The sequence below is a fragment of the Cervus elaphus genome, chromosome 27 (genome assembly GCF_910594005.1).
Source record: "Cervus elaphus chromosome 27, mCerEla1.1, whole genome shotgun sequence".
In the NCBI taxonomy this organism is placed as follows: Eukaryota; Metazoa; Chordata; class Mammalia; order Artiodactyla; family Cervidae; genus Cervus; species Cervus elaphus.
The window spans coordinates 11468573-11494750 of record NC_057841.1 but is presented as its reverse complement, the minus strand read 5'-3'; positions in this window follow the sequence as shown (position 1 = coordinate 11494750).

Below are 26178 nucleotides of genomic sequence, written 5' to 3'. Positions count from 1 at the left end.
CTTTGAAGCGGCTGAGACTTGTGACAGGGCGGCCTAAGGTAAATGTCTTCGGGGGAGATGCTGGAAACTTCACAAAGGGGATCCTGCGTGATGCCGACCTGAGCGCGGGGATCACATGGAGTCGGCGTCCCCGGCCAGGTTGGGGTTTGGTTGCTGGCTTGCAGCAGCCACGGCAGAAGGGAATTTGGAAACGGAGTGAAACGTGCCCGTTTTCAGAGCTCTGATGTACAGTGACGCTCTGTCATGCTGAGAGCTTTATTATTTTTCACTTATAGGCGAGGTTAGAGGGATTGTATGACAAGCAAATTAAAAACTGAGTGGGGTGAAGAGGGACACGGGCGAGAGCCGGGGAGTGACAGAGAAAAGCCATTGTCACAGCGCGTGGTTCTGCAGCGCGGCGCCCGGGGCTCCAAGCGCTTTTTAGGGGCAATGAAACCTCCTCTCTCCCGTTGAGACTGAACGGCAGGCGAGATATTGCTGGGAACAAAGGGGGCATTTAACTTTAAGAAAATGAAAGGCATCGCTCACACTTTTCTGTCCTGCTTGTATCTTTGTCTCTAGTTAACATTTCCCATGGATCTAATTGGTCTTTTGGAAAAATCACTGGGGTGCAGGAAGCCAAAGGGCTGCAGTGAGCCTGGCTGATCGCTGCCAACCCCCGGGTCAGGGAGGCGTCCTGGACCGTCACCGCTGGTTTTAATAACCGGCCTTTGTGGCCTCAGAGGGGCGGGTCCCGCTCATCCCTCGGGAAGTCTCCATCCTTCTGAAGCGGCCCGGAGCGTCTCTGAGTCTCAGGGCTTTGTCATCCCCCTACCTGTGCCGAGACCACCCGGATGAGGCCTCTTCGCCGGAGACGGAGCCGCGATGCGATCCACGTGCCCTGCTGGCGTTTCAGAGCAGGGGCCTCGTGATGCTGCTCCAGGTGCTTCTCCGAGGAGGGGACCGGGGCCCCGATACATCGCCACGAGGGACGTGGGGGGACCGGGCCGAGGCATCAGCCCCGAGGGACGCAGGGGGACCGGGGCCCCGAGAACTCGGTCCTGAGGGACACGGGGGGACCAGAGCTCTGAGACCTCGGCCCCGATTGACGCGGGGGGGACCTGGGCCCCGAGACATTGCCCCGAGGGATGCGGGGGGACCGGGACCCCGAGACGTCAGCCCCGAGGGATGCGGGGGGACCGGGGCCCGAGACCTCAACCCTGATTGACGCGGGGGGACCGGGGCCCCGAGACCTCGGCCCTGATTGATGCGGGGGGACCAGGGCCCCCAGACCTTGGCTCCGAGGGACGCGGGGGGACCGGGGCCCCCAGACCTTGGCCCCGAGGGACAAAGGCTCGGACACAACAGGCAGGACGGTCCCGGGGGGCCGCCCAGGCCGGGAGCGCTCACACAGGCGCCCCGGCGCTGAGCGGGGTTGACCAGCAGCACCAGGTGACCTCCGCCGCCCCCCTGGTGGGGGTGCAGCCGTCGCAGCCGGAGAAGCTCCGAGCAAGGCTGGGGGCGGGAACCGGGAAGTGGCTCCAGTCACTTCTGTTCCCTCCGGGCGCCCAGCCCCACTGTCCTTCCTGGTGACAGAGTCTGGTCTCTGCCCCCGGTGCGCTCCTCCGGGAGGACAGAGCAGACACCGGCAGGAAGGACATGACCGTGAGGGTGTCTGAACACAGGTGATGATGGCTCCCGCTGCGCTTGGGACGGGGTGTCCTGGGGAGCTTTGTTCCGGACGGAGGACCGCGTGGACCGGGGGAAGGCGGGGAGGCAGTGTCCTCACTGGGGTAGGGAGGGCGGGAGGGATGACCCAGGCCTTCCGTGGTGAATGTAGAAAATGCAGGGAGGCCGGCTCTGGTCTCCCCTCTCCTGGTTCCTAACAGGCAAGACTGCGTTTCTCGGTGAGATTTTGACCCTCCTCGCTGTCCTATCAGGGACACTGGGGAGGAGGGACGGAGGGAGGCAGTGTCTCCTCACTTTATCTTTGTTGTGGGCATGTCCTCTGCACTGATCTCTTCTTTTATTTTTTACTTTTTCTGATTCCACAGACAGGAATGGGTCAATTGTTGTCAAATCCAGTTCCAAGGTGTTTCTTATATTAGACACATCTTTTTAGTCAAGTTTGATTTAGAAGTTTATGAACGTGCTCACCTTTTCTGTAGCAAGATATTTAGATATTTTCTGTACAATATCGGTCATCCTTGGCTGATGAAAGCCTCTGGTAGAACATGAGTGTTTCTAATTCACCCTCAAATGGTATGGTTCAGTTTCTGAAATCCTCTTTCCCTTCTTCAAAGCTCCCATTTCCTTAGCCATGTGAAGGAAAAGTATTATTTTTACTAAAACAATAGCTAACAGGGAGGCCTGAGGGACTAGAGATACTTTAATGTGTTTTCCTGCTTATCTTGCAAGTTACCTGATGAGCTCAAAGAATTGCATCATTAGACGTCTAAACTGAATGTTTATCCTGGATCCTCTTCCTGGCCGTGACCTCCTTGGGTGCCTGCGTGTTACATTTGCACTCACTTCCGTGGGCTGGTGCAGCAGTCCAGAGTTGCTGAGGAAGGAAGGGTGGGATAGCGAGGTCAGCCTCACTGAAAAGCACCCGTGTCACTGTCGTGAGGCAGGGTCTGCTTTCTGGGACGTGGGCCTTCCTCTCCATCACCTCCAGGCCATCTTGCGGGTGTGATAATTTTGATCTAACACAAGTGTATTGTTACCTTGGGGATTAAAAAAGTAATTTGAGAGATTTTGTAACCAGGGAAATCTTGATAGCTGTTGGGATTTCACCTTCTAGAGTGACTTTTTATGAGAGTACCGAGGATGGTGATCAGGCTGATCTCAGTTGTGGAATATGTTCACTTGCCTTCATTGAAAATACAGCTAGTTTTTCTAATGACAATAAAATGTGAACATTCTTCAGAATAAAAATTCCATTGGTTTCCATGTCATGCTTTTGAGTGTTTTGTGATATTTGCTTGCATGGATTCCAAGGTGGTTTTCTCTTATTAGATGTGAAGACTACTATAGGTATCTACCTATCTTGGGCCTGGAGTCAGAAAGACTTAATTTTTTTCTGACTGTTACTAGTATGAATTTGGGAAAGTTTTTTTAACCTCTGTTCTTTAGTTTGCTAATCCATAATTTTGAGGTAATAACATCTTCAGACTTGTTATGAACAGTAAATAAGCTAACATATACATTTGCAGTAGTTTGTGCAATATAAGATGAATGTTAAAAATGTTTTTACTTTTTATTAAATATTTGCTCTCAATTCCATAAGAAAATAGTTCAAAATGTATTAATATATTATATCTTTTAATAAGAAAGACCCTTTATATTGTATTATACCTTTTAATAATATGTAAGTATCTTTTAATGAGAAAGTCTCTACTCTGTTTAATCATATTCAGTGAGGGGTGTTTAGAACTCTGGGGAGAGGGGAGTGGTCACTGAAACTCATAAAACAACTGATCTTAGATGTTGAAGAGCTGTTAGCACTGGAATACACTGCTCAACTGCATTATTTAAAACTTGAAGAATCTACAAATACAGAAAGTAAATAGGGTCAGGAATATAATGTGTGGGTAATGGACTCAGCAAGGGAAGATCAAAAGCATTGAGGAGGGTGGATGAGAAGGTTGAAGATTACGGGACAGCAACAAGTCACAAACATTGAGCACATTGGAGGCGTTTTGCATTATGCTGATCTCCAAGGTGAATGCAGAGCTAGAAGCTGTATTTTTTCTGCAAGATACTCTTCTCAGCTAGATTTTATGTAATGCAAATAAAATCACAAAACACACTGATGCCCATTTGGGGGACTGTTTTTCATTCCCTATTGCTAAAATGTAAACTCCTCTAAGGTCATGAATAATCCCTTAATTGTTAAATGCAGAGGAGGATGTCCTCGGTTTCTTCCTTATTTAAGCCGTCTGCTGCAATTGACCTGGTTCGCTGCTCCATCCATCTTCAAATTCTACACCCCAGGTTTCTAGATATCATTTCTTGCTGATTGTCTTCTTGGCTCTTAGAATGTTCACTTTCCGACTCACCCTTTGAGTTAGCACTGGAGTAGATACTGACTGAATGCACTGTAATGTCACTCATTAGACGCGATGGAGACTGGGCTTTTCCTACATGAACTTGCTGCTACTCTGACGTCATCAGAGAATTCTTACATCTGTCTTCACACGGGAGATTGGTCTGTCATTTTCTTGGAGTGTCCTTATCTGGCTTTGGTATCAGGTTAATGGGGCTTCCCAGGTGGCACTTGTGGTAAAGAACTGATGCAGGAGACATGAGAGACACGGGTTCTATCCCTGGGTTGGGAAAATCCCCTGGAGAAGAAAATGGCAACCCACTCCAGAATTCTTGCCTGGAGAATTCCATGAACAGAGGAGCCTGGTGGGCTACAAGTCCATGGGGTCACAAAGTGTCAGACACGACTGAGTGACTAAGCAGCATCAGGGTAATGCTGGCCACGTAAAATGAGTTTGGGTATGATACTCCTCTACAAACTGTGGGAGAGTTTGAGAAAGATTGGCACTGATTGTCTTTTAAATGTTTGGTGAAAGTGAAAGTTGCTTAGTCGTGTCCGACTCTTTGTGACCCCATGGACTGCAGCACGCCAGGCCTCCCTGTCCATCACCAACTCCCGGAGTTTACTCAAACTCATGTCCATCGAGTCGGTGATGCCATCCAGCCATCTCATCCTCTGTCATCCCCCTCTCCTCCTGCCTTCAATCTTGCCCAGCATCAGGGTCTTTTCCAATGAGTCAGCTCTTCGCAGGAGGTGGCCAAAGTATTGGAGTTTCAGCTTCAGCATCAGTCCTTCCAACGAGCACCCAGGACTGATCTCCTTTAGGATGAGCCACAAGGGAAGCCCTTAAATGCTTGGTAGGTTTCACTAATGAAGCCATCTGGTCCTGGGCTTTCTTTACTGGCAGGTTTTTGATGACTAATTCAACCTTGTTATTGGACTCTGCGGATTTTCTGTTCATAAATTAGGCTTGGTAATCTATGTGTTACTAGGAATTTTTATGTGAATTTTTTGAATTTTATGTTTCTTTTGGTATGTTATCACGCAGGAAATAACTGGATGGGGAGTTATCTCTACATTGTTTTCCCTTCTATGATACTCCATTGTGTATAATCACTGCATTTAAACTACTTGTCTAGAACCTGATTCATCTTTAACTGGCCACTACAACATATAACCTTAGAGGATTTCTTATACAGCCATCTGGATGTGTACAGAATTCTCATTGCTGTATATAGCAGGTTGAACAAAAGGTTCATTTGGGATTTTCCTGATAAGTTTAGAAACAGAATGACTGGGTTGTAATTTCTTTGTTAAACTAAGTAAATCTAGAGAGTTTTCCAGAATGTTCCTACTGTTCACAATGATACACACCTACATGTTGTATCTTGCAGTTTTCTAATTTTTATTAGGCTTATAGACAGTTTACAATACTCAGGAAAACTGTCATTTAAATTGTATGAGAAGATAGGCTTTCAAGCTGAAATTTTTACTTCCCATTTATCCATTTTGCCCCAAACAAAAACAGAAAATCATAAGAATGCACCCAGGAATAAAAGTAGTGAGACAAGGATACCATGGATTCTAAGGAAGCGTGTTGGCCATGAACATGGTTGGCAATGAACTTAGACTTAAAAATCTTCATGCAGAATGTAATTGCTGAGGATGTGTGGATTTGAAGTCTAAAGGATTTCTAGACCAGTCAAAGCATAGTAGAAAAAAATCTGGAATAAAAATTCCAGTAAACTTCTGTGGTACTGAGTAAAAGTGTGTTCCTTTTGGATTCGCTGAGTATTATGGATACTGAAATTCTCAACATTTAATAAAAAAACTAGACTTTAGAACATGTTTTAATATGAGAACATTGGAAGAATAGAAATCTGGTTTTTCTCAGAATTTCTGTAAATTGACATGAACAAAAAACATGGTATTTCAAGAAAAAAATGGAAGAAAGAAGGCAAGATTAACATGACATCCAGTAAAGGCAAAAGCTGAAAACAATAAGCCCAAAGTTTCAGTTATCAAAACAATTATGGTTTTTAAAATGTCTCATGGGAACAAAAAGATACTTAGATTTTATAAGTGAAAACAATAAAATTATTGCTACTAAATAAAATAATGCTACTAAAACACCTCTACAATGTGAATGTGCACTCAGTCATATCCAACTCTCTGTGACCCCACAGATTGTAGCCCGCCAGGCTCCTCTGTCCATGGGATTCTCCAGGCAAGAATACTGGAGTGCGTTGCCCTTCCCTCCTCCGGGGCATCTTCCTGACCTGGAGACTGAACCCATATCGCTTGTGATTCCTGCGTTGCCAGGCAGATTCTTTACTACTGGTGCCACTTGGGAAAACGTTGCCTCCCTGTGAAGCCCAGCTTCCCAGCGCGCCCTGGACGAAGGTCAGGAGAATGTGGAGGGAAGGGCCAGGAGGAGACCTCTGGAGTTACAGAGTCACAGTGGAGAAAGGCGTCTTCAGGTTCCCCCATCCCTGCCTACTTTCCATGCCGGGGTCTCAGCAGACACATCTGAGGGGTCACCCCTGCGTGGAGGTGCCCGGGCCCAGAGCGCAGGGCTGCCTGGAGGGTGGACGGCTGAGCCCTTGGCTGAAACTTCCTCCAGGGCTGGCTGTGTGTGTGTGTGCACCAAGCCTGGAGGGGGGAGTTGGTGGGGGGGTGGGGGGCAAGTGAAGCCTTTGTCATTGCAAAGGGCTGGGCCTAAAGCATTGATCACTCTACGGTTTGGGTCTGAAGCCAGACTCCTAAATGAAAGTATTGTCACATTTTAAAGAAAGTCTAAGAGCAAAAAATAAAAATTATTCTGTCAGCTGGGAAGACACTTTCATACCCTGAAAAAAATTTGGTGTCAGAATGTCACAATGGACGTGACATTTTATTTTTAAGTTTTAGAATAAGTCCAGTTTCAGAAATAGCAAAAGGATGATTATCATTATAAATATGATAGTGTGCTGTCATAGCTAGCAGGTGAATTGTTACCTTTCCTCTATGCTATGCGGACAAAGGATTGGATAGTTCCTTCCTTCTTGATGAATTAATTTAATTAAAGTTGCTCAGTCGTGTCCAACTCTTTGTGACCCCATGGACTGTAGCCTACCAGGCTCCTCCGTCCATGGGATTTTCCAAGCAAGAATACTGGAGTGGACTGTCATTTCCTTCTCCAGGAGATCTTCCCAACCCAGGGACTGAACCCGGGTCTCCCACACTGTAGGCAGACGCTTTACCGTCTGAGCCACCAGGGAAGTGGTGGCTTCTTGATAACTTCTTGATATCCTTCTTGATAACTTTCTATAAATTCCAAAAGGGAAAAGAGGCTGTTAGGATAAAGTATAAGTTTAAACATGTAAGAATGTCCTCATGTTTTTTCTGAATCAATTGAAAATTTCTTCTCATTTAGATTATGGAGAGTGGTTATTTGAAGACAGATTGCATTGATACACAGATAGATTGTCACTGACTAAATACACAATTTAAAAACTAGTTCATTTGACTATGAGTTTCCAGTCTTCCAAGATATTTAGGCAATTAATTTGTGAGAATGTTGACTCCTAGTACAGTCCGGCATTTGGAGAGTTCCAGAAAAAGTTGCACAAATGAGCCACGGCATTACTGACCGCCAGCTATAATTTTGAGCCAGACTGAGTAACATAAATGCGTTATTATCTCTTGTGATTTTCTTGCCAGATTGCTTAATGTCTGCCTATATGCCCTCACAAAAAATAGACTTGCAGCATGATATGATGACTTGTGATAGCTTTTTTGAGGTATTTGGACAGTTACTGTCTCCATGTAAACAGCCTGATAAGTTGATTGCCTGTGGTGCTTACGGAGTCTGGATAGATGTCAGTTTTCTGAGGTTTTCCTAAAGTTAAACTAGGAAACAGTAGAGAAGCAGCGCTGTAACAATGAAAGGGGCTGGGAAAGGGAAATCTACAAAGTTTTTTTTTTAAATGTTTACATCATTATCTGAAAATTTAAAAATTAGTTGTATGTAATGATCATGATTTATTCCTCCCCTCCCTGGCACTCACCCACCACACCCTTAAATCTGTGATTCTTTGAGAGGGGCTTACAGGTTATCACATCAAAGAAGCAGAAAATTGTTTTAAAATCTCACAGAGCCTGCACAAAAATGATATAAAGTCTAAAGAAAGGCAAGCATTTATTTTGTGAAGTTGTTAACACTCCCTTCTGCAAGGAGAGGGCAGTTAACTTTTTTCTTTCATGAAATTTTTTTTTTTTTTGCTGAGACAGTTAAAACCGCTCACAGTAAATTGTCCTCCCTATGAGCCCAACACCTGATTTCATGTTCTGCCCTGTTCAGGGTGTCTCCCAGGATGACCTGGAGGAGTTGCTGGGCTCAGCTAAAACAACACACACTTACTCTGACACACATCTGGCAGAGTTGTTTATCTGTCCTATGGCTTCTTAAATGATTGCAAAATACCCATCAGCTGGTCTAGTAAAATTAGTTTCATAACCGTCAATGCTTAGGATAACTTGATAACCAATTCAGCATTTTCTGAGTATCAAAGTTTTAAAAAGTGCTTTTAACTAATACTGTATCACTATAAAGATGGTTGATATAATGTTAATCTAATATTTACCACACTGGTCTTATAAGTAACTATTTTATGTCTTTTATTGGAAATGACAACTTGAAAATGAATTATACTAAGTATGCCCATTTCTTAAAAAAAGTATCTGCACCTATGTCTTTAATAATGAGCTATGTTAATCTACTTGGCCTTTTCTGTACATAAATAGTAATCTAATAATCACAATCATTTCCATTGCTAATAATCTTTATTTTCCTATTGATTTTGTTGTACTTCTTACTGCCAAGAACCAACTGAAGTCTAAGACAGTCTCCAAACAGAGAAATGATTCCTTTTCCTTCAACACTTTGCTTTGGTCTAACCTGAAATCAGGTTCAGAATTTCTACATTCAATTTACGATTCTATGTACACTACGAAGTCAAATATGTATGAGACCACAAAGAAATCCTCTTTTGGCTAGTTTTCTTTCTTAAATCCTATCACCTTAAATAGAAGGACTGATTCCTGGACTTTGATGCTCGCCTCTCCTTCTAGACTGTCAGCTCCGTGACAGCAATATCCAGCCTGGACCAGGTGTTTGTTAGATTTATTTGTATGCATATGAGAAGGCTGTGAGGAAGAAAGTGGGTTTGAACAGAGATACAATAGGAGATCGTGAAACAATATTTAGAATCTGCTTTAGAGCATAGTTTAGAATGACATCTCTACGACAGCCGTGGAGAGGAGAGGTGAACACAGGATGTTGAGGCCTGAGATTTGAGACTTCAAGGGGGCGGGAGGCAGTTTACATGGAGAGGGAAAAGCAAATGTTTTCATAAATAAATGTTTCACGGGCCAGGCAGAGACCATGGGACACAGCGGACTCAGATCCTCAGGCCCTGCTGGGCTTCCCCGTCACACCAGCCCACACGACTGGCCGAGGCTGTAGTGATGGCTCTGTTCCAGGAACTGGTGCTTTCATTCTTTTAGGCAGTTAGTGAGACAGTCAGAGTTGCTTCCTGGAGTTTTTTGGGGGCCTTAGTGGTTTTCAGCTTGAAATAATCCAGACACCAAGAGAGACATTTTGGGGTGGCAAATGTCCCTCTGCATAATCAATTTACAATCAAATTTAGTTTAAAAAAAAGAGTTGTCAAGTTCTAAAAGTTAAAACCAAAAAAAAAAAAAAAAACCCAAAAAGAAAAGAAAAGAAAAAAGCCCTTCAACCCTGAGGGCTGACTTTGGCCTGTTACTGACTCTGTGAGCTGGGCTGGTCCAAAGCCCTGGCCTGGGGGTGCCCACCTCTGTCTCCACGGTGACCTCTGCCTGACCGCCCTTTCCTGGGGTGTCCCTGTCTACCTGCACCACATACACCCCGCGCAGCTTGGCTCCTTGCCCAGGCTTGTCCACAGGCAAGAACGCAGTTTCTAGAAGGAGAAACTCAAAACCTCAGGGGTTTGGGGGAGAATGGATACGTGTATATGCATGACTGCATCCCTTTGCTGTTCATCTGAAACTATCACAACATTGTTAACTGACTATATCCCAAAACAAAGTAAGTTCAAAAAGAAAAGATGAGGACCGATATATATGTTTGATGTTTTAACATTAGATGTTTTTCAGAAATTCTCTGAAGAGGTTATGATGGCTGAATTACTGTAATTATACATGATTGGCTGTCAGAAAGCAGAACACGGAGGGGGATATTTTATAATAACATTCCTAAACTATCTGTTGCCCCTACCAGATGATAGAACACTTATTTCTGAGGCCTTCTGAAAGCATTTCTCTCCCTATGAATATATTGTAAGGCTGAACACAAGTAATCTTGAATTTCAAAAAAAACATATGTATTCAAGACAGACCTATTTTCATTTTCTGCATTCCCATTATTGGTTTGTGACAACTAGGATACAAAATTAAATAGAATTCTTTAAATGATATCATCAAGAAAAAAAATTGAAATTGTTGAGCAAAAAGATGACTGCTTTAATCGATGAAGATATTTTTAAGCAAGGGAAGATAGTAAAAAGGGCATGTTTTGTTTGAGCAACATAAAATTTCTTCTCTGAAGGTTGGCTTTGCCTCTTGATGTTTGTTTGTTTTTTTAACTTGTTAAGTTGCCCCCCCCCCCGCCCCATATTGAATAACACACTTAACACACTTTAACATGAACATGGCAACTTAATGTGAGAATGGGTTAACTTAATTACAATGTATAGATACTGGGAATCGTACTTGCTCAACTTGTATGCAGAAACCAAAAATGCATGTGAGTGGCATGTTTGTGAGTGGCAAACACGTTTTGATAATAAAGCAGAGTGAGTAATTTACTTCAGAAAAACTATTTCCTCACGTGTACAATGCAGGTGATAAGTGTTTTAACCTTGACGTGTATTGAAATCCAAATACATAGAGAAAATACTGATCATCCTATACTTGAGCTATGATTTTTTAAAATAAAACTTTGGCACAACTTTCTATTGAGGTACAGTGTTGGTTCATACTTTAGAAAGTTGAGATATGGAAATCTGTACTTCCCTACCTGGGGATGAATCATTTTGCACCCTAGCCAAAAGCTAGAAGTCCAGAGCAACACCTCTTAATTAAATCCCTGAACCAGCTGAGGCCACGGTCCATCACTACTGGAAACCAATACAGCACATCCTGAGATGCTGAGTGGTCCGTCGTTGGTGTAAAAGCAATGAGACAAAGAAGGGATATGGAGGGGCAGAATTCTGACCTACTGGTTGTTCTTTTTTTGTTTCAGTTTTGAATTGACCACTCCATTTATTTTTTAACCGTCTTTAAATCTAAAACCATTTAAAAAATACAGAAACGTTGAATAGATAGTACTGAGTTCCCGCATATGCCACACGCAGTATTCCCTGCTAACATCATTAGTATGATATTGATACGTTTGTTACAAGGGATGGATTGGTAGTAACCTCCATACTTCATTCAGATTCTTTACCTTTATCTCATGTCTTGTCTTTTCTATGATCCCTTCTAGGGTATCACATCACAGGTAGTTGTCATCTCCTTAAATTTCTCTTGGCTGTGACCGTTAGACTTCCCTTGTTTAACGACATGGACAGTTTCAAGGAGTGTTGGATATATTGAAGGATGCCCTCTGTTTGGAGTTGTATGATTTGGGGGCAAATGAGTTTTGGGAAAGAAGCCTACAGAGGTGAAGGACCATTTTTGATACTGCGGATCAAGGGTACCATCAACATGGTTGCCACTGATGCTTGCCTTGATCTCCTGGCTAAGGTAGTGTTGGCTGGGTTCTCCATTCTGAAGCTACCTACCTTACTTATATCTCATCTCCTTCGATGAAGTTGTTTCATACATTTGTAATTATTCTCATTCAGTCGCTAAGTAGTGTCCAATTCTTTGTAGCCCCCATGGACTATAGTATGCCAGGTTCCTCTATCTCTGGGAGTTTGATTGAATATATCCATTGAGTTGCTGATACTATTCAACCATTTCATCCTCTGCCACCCCCTTCTCCTTTCGCCTTCAGTCTTTCCCAGCATCAAGGTCTTCTGCAATGGGTCGGATCTTTGCTCGGATCCAACAAGACTGTTGGAGCTTCAGCAGTATGAATTCATACTCAACCCCAATGAACATTCAGGGTTGATTTCCTGTAGATTCCCTTGTCAGTCTGCATTTCTTCCTGATCTCACTCCAAGTCCTCAGTGATTTATTTAAACTTGGCTACACTAAGAACCGCTCCTTGTGCTATAAAATTCTCTGGTTTTGACAAGTGGGTAATATTAAATCTCCATCAGTACATTATCAGACAGAATAATTTCCCTCCCCTAAAATTCTCTGATGTTTTATCTATTCACTCTTCATTTTCCTTCCCAAACTTCTGGGAATCACTGATCTTTTTATTGTCTGTTTTGCCTTTTCCAGAATGTAATGTAGCTGGATTCCTATAGTATATAATTTCTATAAATTGGATCTGTCACTTAAATATGTGTTTAAGGTTCCTGCTTGCCTTTTATATCTTGACAACACATTTATTTTTATTGCTGAACAATACTCCATTGTATGAGTGTACCACAGTTTATCCATTCATTTATTTAAGAATATCTTGGTTGCTTCCAACTTTTGGCCTGTAGGGTAGTTTCTTATAGATAAAAAATGTAAAATAAAATGGTTAAATACTTGGGCACGCAGTTGTTGGATCTTATGCTAAGACTATCTTTAGCTTTGTAAGAAACTGTTAAATTAATTTTTTTTAAGTAGAAAATAACTATAAAGTCTAAATCAAATTCTACTTTTCTGGTGCTTTAGTTAATAGACTAGCTCAGTTTTATCAGAAAATATATTTATTCATTGGCCTCCACATTTTGCTGGATAAACTAGTGAGGACTTCCAGTTATTCTTTATCAACACTTTAAAGATATCTTACCTTGTATCTGATTTTGGTCTCAACAATATACTGTGAGAGGAAACTGTTGCCATCTCATTTCTTTGTATATTATTTTCTCCATGAATGCTTTAAGGTCTCTATTTTGTGCTCCCAAGTTTCATGACAATGTGTGTTGGTGTACATTTCTTTTTATTTATCCTTCCATGTTATACGCTGTGCCTAATAAACCTCTGGATTCTGGTCATACTGATAGTTCTGGAAAGTTCCCAAGCACTAGTTTTTCAATTTCCTTCCTCTATTCTCTTTTCTTCCCCTGAAGCTCTCATTGGATGTAAGTTAGATGATTTCATTATATTCTCTTTGTTCTTCGACTACTCTTCCAAATTTATCTCCGTCAGTTTGTGTTTTAACCCAAGTGATTTTCTTTCAGAAACATGTATTAATTAATACATTTTAATATCAATTAAATATTGAAGTCAGATTTCAAATTAAATTAATAAATTAAGAGCAAAACTTATTTAATGTTAATTAAAATTAATAAAACCAAGCCAGTGGATACATATTCAATATTAATTAAACATATTTAATGTTAATGTTAAAATTAATATTAATTATGTATAATTAATATGTATTAATCCTTTTGGTTTAGTCTATCCATTAATCCCTCCTAAAGTTTTTTCAGATATTTTAATTTTTATCTTTAAAGAAACCTTTTTATTTTATTTTGGAGTGTAGTTGATTTGATTCAGACAGTAAAGAATCTGCCTGTAGTGTGGGAGACCTGAGTTCAGCCCCTGGGTCAAGAGGATCCCCTGGAGAAGGGAATGGCAACCCACTCCAGTATTCTTGCCTAGAGAATCCCAAGGACAGAGGAGCCTGATGGGCTATAGTCCATGGGGTTGCTCAAGACTGAGTGACTAACATTTTATTTGTAGTTGATTAACAATGTTTTGTTAATTTCAGGTGTATTGCAAAGTGAATTCAGTTACACATATACACGTATCTATTCTTTTTCAAATTTTTTTCCATTTAGGCTGTTTCAGAATATTGAGCTGAGTTCCTTGTGTTATATTGTAGGTCCTTATTGGTTATCCATCTTAAACACAGCAGTGTGTACATGTCCATCCCAAACTCCCTGACTGTCCCTTCCTCCCCCCTTCCTTACACCCTGCCTCCTTCCTTCCTGGTACCCATAAGTTCTTTCTCTAAGTCTTAGTCTGTTTCTGTTTTATAAATAAGCAACATGGATGAACCTAGAGATTGTCATATTGAGTGAAATAAGTTAGAGAAAGAGAAATATCATATGATGCCACTTTGATGTGGAGTCTAAAGATGCAGTGATACAGATGAACTTATTTTCAATTTTTTATTTCCTAAGTTCTTTTCAGTTATTTTTCAGTTCTGCCTGGATAATTTGGGTACCTCTTTGTTTCTTGTTTTATTCTGTCCTTTATTTCCTCATCCAGCTATATGGATGATGTATTTCCTCTTTTTTATTGGCTGCAGTCCTTGGGATTCAATCTGTTTATTGCTTTTGTGTTGGCTGACTTTATTACTAACTCAGATTTGATTTAATTCGTTCTTAATTTGTGGAATAAAATTGGATTGTTTTCCTCCAGAAAAAAAGAAAATCTTGTGGGACCCTGTGTCGTTCCTGGTTATCTATTGACCCACACTGTTGTTGTTTTTCTCTTTAATTTTTATATTTAGGGCTGTGCTGGGTCTTCATTGCCTTGTGGATCTCCACTAGTTGCAGAAAGTGGGGCTCCTCTTTAGTTGCGATGCTCAGGCTCCTCATCGTGGAGGCTTCTCTTGTTGCGGAGCACAGGTTCTAGGCGCGGGGGCTTCTGTAGTTACAGCTCATGGGCTCGGGAGCACGGGCTCGGGAGCACAGGCTCGGTCGTGGGGTGCTCAGGCTTAGTCGGGGCACATGGAGCCTTCCTGCACCAGGGATCAGGTCTGCATCTCCTGTACTGACAGGCAGACTGTTTACTACTGAGCCCCGGGGAAGCCTGACCCGGCACTGTTATAACTCATGGTTTCTGAGTGATCTTGAGTGAGTATTGGCGTCCTAGAGAAGGCAACCCGAATGTAATGTTTTAACCCAGGTGCAGAAACTTTTGCCACCTGCCCCAAAGACAGCCTTTGCTTTAGCATTTACTTAACCACTGTCCATTCTGTTAGTTTCCTTTTGTTTCTTTCCATTATGAGGGGAGTGCGTTTTCTTTAGAGACAGGCTGTGTTAGGAGAGTATGTTTTTGTGGCTTATCAGAGATCTAATTGAGTCTCTTCAGAATATTAAGGCAGTGATGGTGTCAGAGGTAAGGGTTATACTTTTTTGAAAGCTTAGAGGAGGTGTATATTATCTAAGTTCACCTTCTGCTATCTGATGTGAGCTGCTGTCCACAATTTCTCTCCTTTATTCCATAAGCACTGTAGTGATCCTTAATCATTTGTAGTCACTAATCATCCAGAGAGTCTGATAAAAGCAAAACCGTCTCTACGAAAATGTGAATATGCGTATATGATTTATATTTTGCATATCATTTCAGAGGTTGCAGACACTTGAAACCTATCCATGGGCCTTTTTTTTTTTATGACTGAATGGGGCAGCTAGTTTTATAAACTTGACAAGAAGTGATGAATTGATGAGAAGATGTAGGGTCAGTGAGCAGGAAGGCCTAATAAGTCTGTTATCCCCAGGTTCCTTCAGTTCCTCTTTAATATACAAGGCAAAACAGAGTTCAACAACAATTTTGCTTCTGTGCATATTAAGTCGTGATGTTAAATTGGTTTTTATGACAGTAAATTGAAGTAAGCGCAATCTTATTTCTTATGTGGTTGAAAATGTAGGTCATTAACAGTGAAGGTCATTTGTATGCTAAGCCCAATTTTAAAGTTGGGATTCAAAGTTATAATCTGGATACTTAGGGGACAGATTTTAGGGGTAAATCTGGGAGAAAAAAAAAGCAAAAGAGAGCTTCCTTGATTTCCCAGTGGAGTAGTGTTCCATTTGGCCTAATCCATAACTCTTCCATCATGAGGCTGAAGGAAGTTCTTAGCATCTCCTCTCTAAGAGCTTTCACAAAGGAGAGAGCAGGAGATAAGTCAGCGGCAGACAGAACAGTGGCGAGAGATGAATCGGGAAATTGGGCTTGACATATGCACGCTACTGTATATAAAACATATAGCTAATAGGGCCCTACTGTATATCACAGGGAACTCTATACTCTGTAATGATCTATATGGGAAAAGAATCTTTAAAAAGTGGCGACATGTGTGTATGTAACTGATTCCCCTTGCAGTACAACAACATTGTAAATCAACCATCAGTTCAGTTCAGTCGCTCAGTCACGTCCGACTCTCTGCGACCCCATGAATCACAGCACGCCAGGCCTCCCTGTCCATCGCCAACTCCCAGAGTTTACTCAAACTCATGCCCATTGAGTTGGTGATGCCATCCAGCCATCTCGTCCTCTGTCGTCCCCTTCTCCTCCTGCTCCCAATCCCTCCCAGCATCAGGGTCTTTTCCAATGAGTCAACTCTTTGCATGAGGTGCCCAAAGTATTGGAGTTTCAGCTTCAGCATCAGTCCTTCCAATGAACACCCAGGACTGATCTCCTTTAGGATGGACTGGTTGGATCTCCTTGCAGTCCAAGGGACTCTCAAGAGCCTTCTCCAACACCACAGTTCAAAAGCATCAATTCTTCGGTGCTCAGCTTTCTTCATAGTCCAACTCTCACATCCATACATGACCACTGGAAAAACCATAGCCTTGACTAGATGGACCTTTGTTGGCAAAGTAATGTCTCTGCTTTTTAATATGCTATCTAGGTTGGTTATAACTTTCCTTCCAAGGAGTAAGTGTCTTTTAATTTCATGGCTGCAGTCACCATCTGCAGTGATTTTGGAGCTCCCAAAATAAAATCTGACACTGTTTCCACTTTTTCCCCATCTATTTCCCATGAAGTGAAGGGATCAGATGCCATGATCTTAGTTTTCTGAATGTTGAGCTTTAAGTCAACTTTTTCACTCTCCTCTTTCACTTTCATCAAGAGGCTCTTTAGTTCCTCTTCACTTTCTGCCATAAGGGTGGTGTCATCTGCATATCTGAGGTTATTGATATTTCTCTTGGCAATCTTGATTCCAGCTTGTGCTTCTTCCAGCCCAGCATTTCTCATGATGTACTCTGCATATAAGTTAAATAAGCAGGGTGACAATATACAGCCTTTTCATATTTGGAATGAGTCTATTGTTCCATGTCCAGTTCTAACTGTTGCTTCCTGACCTGCATACAGGTTTCTCAAGAGGCAGATCAGGTGGTCTAGTATTTCCATGTCTTTCAGAATTTTCTACACTTTATTGTGATCCACACAGTCAAAGGCTTTGGCATAGTCAATAAAGCAGAAATAATGTTTTTCTGGAACTCTCTTGCTTTTTTGATGATCCAGTGGATGTTGGCAATTTGATCTCTGGTTCCTCTGCCTGTTCTAAAACCAGCTTGAACACTGGGAAGTTCATTAAAAAAAGAGACACACAGGCACACACATATATACATAAGACAAAACAGATGAAGAAATTTCTGAGGAACATTCAGTTATATGTGGACACATACAAGTATCAAAAGTTTAATCAGGAGAAGCAGAGTGGCTGCCGGAAGAGAGATGAGAACATCCAGAAGGTTCTTCACATGACCAGCACCATAATCGCAAGTCCTCCAATTGATGGCCATGAATGAGAATCAATTCTCATTTGCGCAATTGCAAATCAGAACTGTGTTGCAAGGAATACGTAATTCCTGATAAACTGCTATAGCTAGGGAGTGACTTACTGTTTATGTAAATTAGGCTGAATTCAAGACCATCTCTAAAACACCCTTCCCCACTAACTCACTTGCATCCCAATGTATCTTTTTAAGTTGGCACGTATTTCAAAACCTAAAGCATATTTAATAATGCTAGAGGCTTTTTCACTTACGTAGTAGCGTAAGGGCCTGGGTCTCTGGAGTTGGAATGCTAGAGTTCAATTCCTGACTCTCCTCTTCAATAGCTGCTTGATTCACCAAGATTATTAACATTCTAGGCTTCACTTTTTTCATCAGAATAGTGGCCATTACAGGACTCATCTAAAGGTTTCTACAAAAAACAAGAATGGTAATTATATAAAGGGCTTAATATAGTATCTGACTTATAAAAGGCATTCAACGGGTTTATTACTTATCACTATCAGTAGTAATCTTACTAAACCATACTGAGTAGCTCTTAACAAATGTGCTGTAAATGTTGATAAGAGTGATGGATTATTTCAGTAGTTTACCTGGCCTTAGTCCCAAGAATCTTCCTCAGAAGCTGGACACACCTATGGGAGCCTTATACCCCAGGGCATCATCCACTTGTGATGTGGCAGCAGGGAAAATAGGTAACGCCCTCTTAGAGGATCAGGTGGATTGAGTCCTGTAGGAGGTTAAATATGAGACTGATATAGAATCCAGCTCAGGAAAGAGTGAGGCTGAAGTCAGCCTGGGGCCGCAAACTGAACAGATGTGCCGAAAGCCTAAGAAGGTAGAAAAGTGAAGTGATGGAGCGGATGAATTTGTAGTGTGTGAGCCACTTTTTCGGAGAAGGCAATGGCACCCCACTCCAGTACTCTTGCCTGGAAGATCCCCATGGACGCAGGGGCCTGGTGGGCTGCAGTCCATGGGGTCACTAGGAATTGGACACAACTGAGCAACTTCACTTTCACTTTTCACTTTCATGCATTGGAGAAGGAAATGGCAGCCTACTCCAGTGTTGGGGACTGGGGAGCCTGGTGGGCTGCCGTCGATGGGGTCACACAGAGTCGGACACGACTGAAGCGACTTAGCAGCAGCAGCAGAGCCACTTTTTATTCTAATAATCATGAGCAAATGACTTAGTCAATGATGCTGATCATATGAAAAGTACGATTATGAATATAAGTATGAAGAATTCTTAGGTCATTTCACGGGACACTCAGAATTCATTCATCTTAAACTAGATTGTCTCACAAAGAACAGACTGTTGTTTTTATTACTCCTGGTGACCAAAGAATAGGCACAGTCAATGTTTATATCTCACTCTGTCTGCCCGTGGTAAAGGGCTCATTATATGGTTAATAAGTCATTGTATGAAAATACTTTTTTGTTCTCTTTAATCAAGACCAAATCATCTCACATTACAAAACAGCCATGAAATTTACATGAGTGACACTTTGTCGAAAACAAGCAAATCCCTTAATGCTTTACCAAACGGAACTGCCTGTCCATTAAATAGAACTGAAAAGTGTTAGCCATAAAAGTGTTTGAGGAGCAGGAGGTGGAGAGTTGTGGAAAGGGTGTATTGAGACCTGAACTCACAAATGAGTGATTCAAGTGATTTTAAAGAAAGTTTGGTGAGTCATTCACCTCTTGGAAATCGGAGGGCAAGAAACATTCTCTGCACTGCGTGAAGCTCCTCCCATCTTTCATATTTCTAATTCCAGACAGCATGCTGTCTGTTCTGAAGAGCGAGACACAAATGCCAGGCTTTAATCAGAGAGTGCGGGCTGCGTGGGCTTTCAGATCACTTGCCCACACCTACAGGCGTGTCGGCTCCCTCAGAATTCCTGCGCCTGAACATTAGCTTGTTCTGCAAAGAGAAGGTTGCAAAATACTGAAGATGAGCATCAATTCTGGGTTAGGGTAACATTCTTTTTCTGTGTTCAGAAAAGTAACACTTGCAACTGGATTTAATTCTGTAATGAAACTAGGAATTGAAATCCCTAGGTGTTGAGCTAACCTTTCTCAAGAGTCAGGTTTGTATGTGGAGGGGTGTGTGTTTTAACTATATCTTTGTGACATTGGCCCAAGGCCATCTGAGCAACAGCAAAAAAAAAAAAAAGAATGTTAACAAGAGAAATAACTTAAATTCTCTTGAACCTTATAAAGCTATTTTTTAACAAGACTTCTTGTTTTTAAAATACTCAAGCACTAAATACCTTTAACCATAAAATATTTGTTCATTTTACTTTATTCTTTGTAAAAATTAGACAAAATTTCAGTGCTGTTTATTAAGGCTTGAAGCTTCTGGTTCTCCATGGCCCGTATTTTGAATCCTTATGCTGTGGATTTTTTTTTTTTCTCTCTCGATGTATTATATCCCCTAAGACTTTGATTCCCACTGCAATAATTGGAGTTCCAATTGGAACTGAATTTAAGATCTCATTGTCTCAAAGGAATTGTACTGGGTAAGTTCAACAGGCAAAGATGACTTGATCCAGGAGTGTGGCAATAAGGGAGAAAGACTGAACTCAGACCTGCTGGAAAAAAGGGGAGGATTTTTAAGTGACGAGTCAGGGAGGGTGGGGACTGGAGCCTGGTCACGGTGGTTAGACCCTCTGTGTTTGCTAGTTGGCCCTTGTCAGGGTTAGGCTCCTCCCCTTCTGCAGAAATGTGGGAAGATTCATTTTTAAACGAGTTGGCTTACCAGGTACTTATGGAGACAGATTCTTGGGTGAGGAAACCTGAAAAAGGCTTTTGAAGAATTTATATCACAGAGGGGTTTCGAAACAATTTACAAATGCAAAATTTCTTAGGTAGATGCACTAAGAAAATAGAGGTCAGGGGCCCACATCAGGAGGAACCCTGTTTTAAGTTGAGTCAAGCTAAGGGGAGCCAGCAAATAGGTAGTGCGGTGGTAAAGAATCCACCTGTCAGTACAGGAGATGCTAGAGACTCTGGTTCCATCCCTGGGTCAGCAAAATCCCCTGGAGGAGGAAATGACAACCCACTCCAGTATTCTTGCCTTGAGAATCCCGAGGACAGATGAGCCTGCTGGGCTAGAGTCCATGGGGTTGCAAAGAGTCGGACATGACTGAGCAAGCACACAATTTATGGGGAACTTGTGTTACCGAATCCAAGCTCGGTCTGCTCATCAAACGACAGGCCAATAATTGGGAGAGGAGGTGTTGAGGCAAGGAATAGTGACTTCATTTGGGAAGCTGGGTGTCTGAGAAAATGATGGACTAGCGTCCTAGAGTACCATCTTATGGTGTCTGGATGCCAGCTTTTACAGAGAGCAGAAGGAGGTGAGGAAGTGAAGTAAAAAGGCCATAAGTCTTGCAAAATATCTCCTGGTTTAGCCCATGTTGGGAAGGGGGTATGTTAATTTCTTCTTTTCTGCAGCCATCTCTGGGCAGTTTCAGAAAGCTTCCCAATTGACTCAGTGGTAAAGAATTTGCCTGCAATGCAGGAGATGCAAGAGATGTGGGTTCTATTCCTGGATGCGCATCATCCCCTGGAGGAGGGAGCGGCAACCCACTCCAGTATTCTTGCCTGGAAAATTCCATGGGCAGAAGAGCCTGGCGGACTGCAGTCCCTGGGGTCGAAAAGAGTCAGATGTGACTGAGCACAGGGTGGGAATGTCTTGCTGGGCGTGAGCAAAGCCACTCTGGTTTAAGGCAGAGAGGCAGGTTCCCGGAAGCAGGCCGTTGTTATGCTTACAGCTGTGGACTGCATCCTTTCAGTGACGACAGCTAAAAAAGCATAGATAAGCAGAGATTAAACCAGATCCAGCATGGAGTCAGGTTTTTCTATTCCCTTTAAACCAGGAGTGGAAATACTGAGCCCCAAGAATTGATTTGTATGGGTAATAAAGGCAAATTCTTCATTTATTTTCTGCCTGCCCCCACTAGAATTCCATTCCAGCAGTGCAGTATTTATAGTTTTTAAATAGTTATAATAGCTCCAGAATCAATAGTGTTTAGAGATGTCTATAAAATCATTTAGAGTCACTCTCACATTGATAGAATAAACTCATCTTGTTGTAATTGAGGTGGAAAGATCACACCCACTAGAGCGAATCTGAGTGACAGTCCCAGTTCTGCTGCTTAGAAACTGTGTGACCTCGGCAGCGACTCAAGCCTCTCAGGGCCTCAGCCTACTTACCCATCAAACACGGATAATAGTGACCTAAGGTGGCTGTGAAGATTAATACAAATAACACTGAGAACAGTGTCTCGGTCAAGATGAATAATAAGTATGGTAACTTAAACGTTGTTTCAAAAATATATGCATATAATAACAAGATACATTGTTCAATGATAGTATTTGCATTCATATCTCTCCATCTATCTAATATTCTGAAACTCTTATCACTAATATGATTACTGAAAACAGTTACAATGTGCTTTGAAGAGCTCTTCTTCCCATCCTGAAGCTGTCTCTCACTATGGATCATTAGTCCAGCTACTGACTTTAACCATTCTAGTCCATCTTTTTTCCCTCGATGCAGTTTATTGCTTTTATATAAGTAAATAAACTTATTTTTAAAATAAAGAGCTTTTTATCTTTACTATTTGTTATATTTGTGAAAAAAAGAAAGAAAAAAGTCTGTTACCAATTTCTACACCTGGCTGTATATACTTAGTCTCTTTGCTGCTTTTTGTCATTTTCTGTTTCTTAGCATATGAGCTAGTGGCTTTTATTTTCAGCCATTATTTAAAAATGGAGATTTTTACAACTGGACATTTCTGGGCATAGCTCTTGCAATGTCAGTGTTCGGAACAAGTTTCTAAATATCAAAGTGATTCATATATTTGGTCATTCTGTATTATGAATTCATCCTTTTTTTTTTTTTTTTATTCCTCCAGAGAAGGTATACTGGAAGATACGCATCTTGTTAACTTGTTCTTTATAGCAAAAAACAGGCTTAAATTTTAAATATTGAGTAGACTCCCGGTGGCTCAGTGGGAAAAGAATCCATCTGTATGCAATGCAGGAGACACAAGAGATGCAGGTTTGATCCCTGGGTTGGGAAGATCCCCTGGCATAGGATATGGCTACCATCCTAGTATTCTTGCCTGGAAAATCCCATGGACAGAGGAGCCTGGCAGGCTATAGTCCACAGGATCCCAAGAGTCAGACATGGACTTAGTGACCGAACCACCGCAGCCTCGTAGAGAAGTACATGCATTGTTATGCCCACTGTTAAAGTCTGCTTCCCTGTTCAGGTTTGTTCACTGTAATATCCACTTCCTTTTCTATCCTCTCATTTATCCCAGACTTCTGAAAACATGTACGGAAATTTCCCTCTGGATTTGAGTCCTTTCTGAGAGCTGCTTGTTGACTTGAGTTGTTGCCTCGTCTGTGTAACTGTGGCTTTGCTTCCTGTCTCCTGCATGCTGTATTTCTTCCCCTCCCGGTCCTGTTCACCCCTCACCACGTGATGGCTCTTTACCAAATTCAGTGCTTCCGACCTGAAGTCCGCCTCCTCGGCTTGCAACACTATCACTCCTGCCTCCTTTGGTTTTTCATAATATTTTGCCCACCCACCCTTGTCAGCCTTCTTGTTTGAGACTTTGTTGTAAACGTATTTCTGGTAAAGAGCTGCTGTTCGTTTCTTTGTTTTAAAGCAATGATACAGTCTTTGGATGGAGTTGCTTTTTCTGCTCACATCATGTATAAAACTCAACAGGCTTTATTCTTTGTGTTCACCACTGATGTGTCTTTGGGTGCCTTGTCCTTTGGTTTTGGTTGGTTAAGTCACACTGCCTGTTGAGCGATTTGGCTGGGCTTTTCCATCCCTTTCTGGTTGATCAGCCATCCTTCCTCGGTAGCCCCCACACAGGCCCCTTGGCGCTCATCATGGTCAATAGAGCGCCTTCACTCTCAGACGTGATCCTGCTTGGACCATGTATCATATGTGGTCTTCGGACTTAGTGGTTACATTCCTTCCCCCTGTATTCCTAATTGTGCATGTATTTCTTTACTATAATGTGGAAAGAAAAATAACTCTCTGCATGGCAATAGTCTTCACACTGTTCCCTCTCAGTCTGGAAAGAAGATATCATATAATTTCCCTGCCTTCCTTTCCTACCCTGTGAACAAAACACTTCCCTCCCTCCTTTTCTCCTTGGCCCCAAATCTGAGTTTTGATCTTTTAGTTCATTTAATTTCAAAATATTATGAGAATGTGTGTGTCTGGCAGTGTCGTTTTTCCTTAATGTCAGGAATCCTTATTTAGCATTTATATTAACTCAGAATAGCATCATCCTTGATGCAACTCCATGCAGTCCCTCACTGCTCTCTCTCAGAGATTTCAGGTTTTCCGAGGTTGCGATTTTTGGATGGAGTCTTTCTCAGTTATTTTCTTGATCAGGGTTTTGTAGGCGGCAGAGTCGCGGAGTCTGTGGTGTCTTCGCCCTGTGATGGCGTGTTCCCATCCTGTGCGTGGCTTTGCTGGCGTGGTCTGTGTCTGTGCATGCCTTTTTCCAGCAGCTTCTCTCCTGTTAGGATTCTGTTCTGGGTCTTCTGCTGATTTGTCCTTCTCCGAGGACCTCGGGTAGGTGTTTTCCCTTTCCTGCCTGCTGAGGTCCAGGGGCTGGAACACAGACATGGGGTTTCATCAAAATGGGCCCATTTGCAGCACACCCTTTGGTGGGTTTCCAGTCCCTGGTCTGGGCACCGGGAGGCTGGGGATCTTCATTCTGAGTCAATGGGATGCGCTGTCCAGTTACCTCTAAACTCTGTGATGGCCCGGAGTAAAACACGTACAGGCTTCTCCTCCTCTATTTTCAGGCATGATGGTGCCTGTTGTAAGTTCTACTCAGAAAACTATTACCTCACTGGAGACAGATTCCCAGGCGCTTTTCCTCTAGGATATCATTAAGAAGGGAGAAAGGATTTTGTCTGCTAGGTTCACTGCATTATCCCTAATGCTAAGAGGAGTGCCTGGCATGAATTAGTGAGCAAATGGATGCCCATTAGAGGTAATGTCATGGTTGGCTGGTGAGAGTTTTGGAGAAGTGATGTCTCATAGCGTCTCTGCGAGTATCACGTGTTCGTTTCTCGCAGTAAGGCAATTTTTTCTTCTTTAAAAATGAGTGTAAATCTTATTTGTCTTACTGAGAGCAATAGTTAACAGTACTCATTTGCCATCTTCTTTTTCAATGAAAGAGGGAAGATGATAAAATATAAAGCATATGGTGAGAGACTTCCCTGGTTGTCCGGTAGCTAAGACTGTGTTCCCAGTGCCAGGGGTCTGGGTTCGATCCTTGGGCAAGGAAGTAGGTCCACATGCCACACTGACGAGGTCACGTGCCACAGTGAAAAGATCTCGTGCATCACAACTAAGACCCAGTGCAGCCAAATAAACTTAAAAAAAGAAGCATATGGTGACTATTAAGAAGGCTGAAGGCTGGAAAGCGCAGCTGTACTGAGGGCCTCCCAAAAGCTTGATGCTTGCAAGGATACAGAGGTGGGACTCTAGACACTGTTCTCGTGGAGGAAAGTGTCTTTGCCAAGGGTGAATTAATGGCTGTGAAGTTGGGCTTGTCCCTGTGAGGGCATTTGTGATCAGGCTAACATGAGAAGGACTGATGCTAAAACTGAAACTCCAATACTTTGGCCACCTGATGCGAAGAGTTGATTCACTGGAAAAGACCGTGATGCTGGGAGGGATTGGGGGCAGGAGGAGAAGGGGACAACAGAGGATGAGATGTCTGGATGGCATCACTGACTCGATGGGCATGAGTTTGAGTAAACTCCGGGAGTTGGTGATGGACAGGGAGGCCTGGAGTGCTGTGATTCATGGGGTCGTAAAGAGTCGGACAGGACTGAGCAACTGAACTGAACGTGAGACCAGTCGGTAGCCGAGGCCTGTAAGACTGCAGAACTGGGGTTCATCATCGTCACATGAGGCCAGAAGGTGGCTTAGATGGAGACGGACAGGCAGCACCCTCGTGTGGTGACGTGGACCCAGTGAGAAGAGGCCTTGGTGTGGCGCTGGTGCCCAGAGCCTTCCCCGCCTCTTAGCACCTAATTTTGAAAAAGAAAGGGGAAAACAGCTCTCTTTTTGTTGTTGTTGTTGTGATAAAAGACAATCTCCTAGAGACTAGAAATGATGAAGTCAGTGCGTGCGTGCTAAGTCACTTTGGTTGTGTCTGACCCTAGGCTCATCTGTCCATGGGATTCTCCAGACAAGGATGTTGGAGTGGGTTGCCATGCCCGGCTCCAGGGGATCTTCCAGCCCAGGGACTGAACCTGCGTCTCCAGGCCTCCTGAATTGGCAGGCAGGTTCTTTACCACCTGGAGGAATCCTCAGAGCCAGGCTTACTGTTTTACATGTGCAGAGGCTTCTGGGAAGGCAGTGATAGGCGGTTATGTGTAGCAGTGTGATCTTTTGTATACACTCTCCTCTGGTCAACTCAGTGTACTTTC